General features: G+C 44.7%; 1 pseudogene; it reads left to right on the forward strand.

Annotated features, from left to right (window-relative positions):
- The first annotated feature begins 211 nt into the window (after nucleotides 1-211).
- LOC138040489 (piggyBac transposable element-derived protein 4-like) lies at nucleotides 212-2126 on the forward strand (annotated as a pseudogene).
- The last annotated feature ends 460 nt before the right edge of the window (nucleotides 2127-2586 follow it).

Raw genomic sequence — 2586 nt, forward strand, 5'->3', positions numbered from 1 at the left:
TTTGCAGAAACGTATTTCAACCCACGGATTCTTTTGTGATTTATTTCTGTTTCAAATTTGTAACAGGTAACTTTCTTTCTTCTTTTCAGTGACGACGAGAGCATTGGCGACCAATCTACTCCCAAAACGATAAGTGTTGTGACTGCAGTAGAAACTAATCTCGTTTCCACCTCTTCTACAGCTTCAGCAACATCTGCTGGGCAGTGGGATAATGTCTCCTCCAGTGGCCACCTCTGTACAGAGCTCTGTTGCTTGGCCCTCTTCTAATCCTGTGGGGTCATTTTATGCCACCCGTGCAGTAACTCGTGCTGCACCTTGCACCGTACCCCGCGCAGCAACTGCTGTCCCCCAGATAGGAAAAGGGAAAGGAACAGGTGGAAAACGGGGGAAAGGCCCTACAGCTCGTGCTCCTGCGACCCCGGCAGCTGTAAGTGCTTCGGAGCCTTTCCTTTCCTATGATGACCTCGATGTAGGTAATCCCCCACAATTTCCCCATCTCCAGTTTACCCCTCCTCGACCGCCGGGCATTTACCTTGAGGGCCCACTCCTTAAGAAATAGCATGGAGAAACCTTTTGATTTCGTCAAGCTATTCTTTACAAAGGAAATGGTTGACAGTATAGTTTTGCATACAAACACCTATGCTTACATCCATATTGCTGCTGGTGCCTTCAAAAGTTACACCTGCGCAGATGGAAGCTGGCAGGAAACAACACCTGATGAGATCCATAGGCTCACGGCTTTATTGATTTATTTCGGGTTAGTTAGAGTAGCGGGAGATGTAGATAAATATTGGAGCATGGCTACTTTGTTCCACGGCCTCTGGACTAGATCAATCCTGCCCAGGTTGCAGTTCTTGGCAATTATGGCTTTTCTGCATATCGTGGACCCCCTAAACGAGCCCGCTGGTAATAAGTTAAGAAAAGTAGAGGCTCTTGTGCACTATTATAAGACAAAATGCCAAGTCTTGCACCAGCCGAGGCAACATGTCGCCATTGATGAGCGCATGGTGAAGTCCCGACACAGGTCGGACATCCGACAATATATCAAGGATAAGCCCACTAAGTGAGGCATAAAGTTATGGGTATTAGCCGATAGCTCCAATGCCTATGTTCAGGATTTCAACATCTACATAGGTAAGAAGACAGAGCGGGAAGTTTGTAAGCATGGCCTTGGGTACGATGTTGTCCTGACCCTTATGCAAAACTATCTCGACCAGGGCTATCATTTATTTATTGATAACTTTTATACATCTATGACCCTAGCCAAAGACTTGTTTAACCCTGGAACCCTTGTTACCAGTACTATTATAGATAGCAGAAGGGACTTCCCAGCAAGTCTGAAGAATGGCAAGATGTGGGGCAAAGGTAAGCCTAAGGGAACTATGCGTTGGGTTAGGGATGCTACCTGTGTTGGCATTGCAATGGGTTGACAACAAGGTTGTCTCCATGATTACCACCGCCAGCAATGCAAATGAGACCACACAGGTGAACCAGAAGAGAAAGACCGGTGGTACCTGGAATGCCACTGAAGTTCGGCAGCCAGGGGTTTTCCACATGTACAATCAGTACATGAATGCCGTGGATCGATCAGATCAGATCCTCGCCACCCACAATGTACAGCGGAAGTGCATGAGGTGGTCGAAAACCTTATTTTTCCATCTTATTGATTTAGCTGTAGTCAATAGTTTCATCCTCTTCAAGGAACAGCAATGCAAGTTCCCAGATAATGAAGCGACCTGCCAAATACTCATTGGCGTCCTACCGGGAGGAGCTTATTCGTAACATTTGTGATCTCCCTGACATAGATAGGCCCCCCACTAATGAATCAGTTAGGCCTATTACCTAAGATGCATTGGATGTAACCCACAGTCCAATTTTTTTGGACGTGAAAAGGCAGTGTGTGGTGTGCGTGCCGGAGGGAAGGGGTCGCTTCCATGTGTACTCCTCCTGCAGTGCACCCCAGTGCCAGGGGTTACACATGCACGTCACAAGAGAACGAAACTGTTGGCAAGTGTTTCACTCGCGGCAGTTTCAAGACAAGTTTGGTAAATAAATGAACCCCAAGGTAGCTAAGAACTGTATATAATGTTGGACTGTATATAATGTTAGTACCATTGTGTTATTGAAGAAAAAAACCAAAAAAATTAGAGTAGCATTTTTATATGTTTTTGTACTTATTTTACATATTGCTTGTTGTTATCACATACTAATGCCTTTTTGTCTTGAGTGTGGGGTCTATCATCTCTTGAGGGATACTGTTATCTCTCAAGAGATGATAGGGGTGAGTGGTGGGTACCCCACCCCTTTTTTTTTCAGGTCTTTCCTCAAGGCAGATGAAGTGTAACAACCAAGGATTGATAGAGGACCATTGTTCCATAAGTAAGTGAGATAATTATGTTCTGTGGTAGTTGTAATCCATTTCAATTTGCTGTACATGCCATAACTAGAACAGGGGACATTTAGGACATTTTGCCCTGCTTATTTCAAATCACCTGGTCTTCATTTGTTCAATCATTTGAGTTCTGATTTTATCATTTATGCTAATTTATGCAGTTCTGAAGGCCCTCATTCTATCAGGGTTGGTGA

The sequence above is a fragment of the Montipora capricornis genome, chromosome 3 (assembly GCF_036669925.1).
Source record: "Montipora capricornis isolate CH-2021 chromosome 3, ASM3666992v2, whole genome shotgun sequence".
In the NCBI taxonomy this organism is placed as follows: Eukaryota; Metazoa; Cnidaria; class Anthozoa; order Scleractinia; family Acroporidae; genus Montipora; species Montipora capricornis.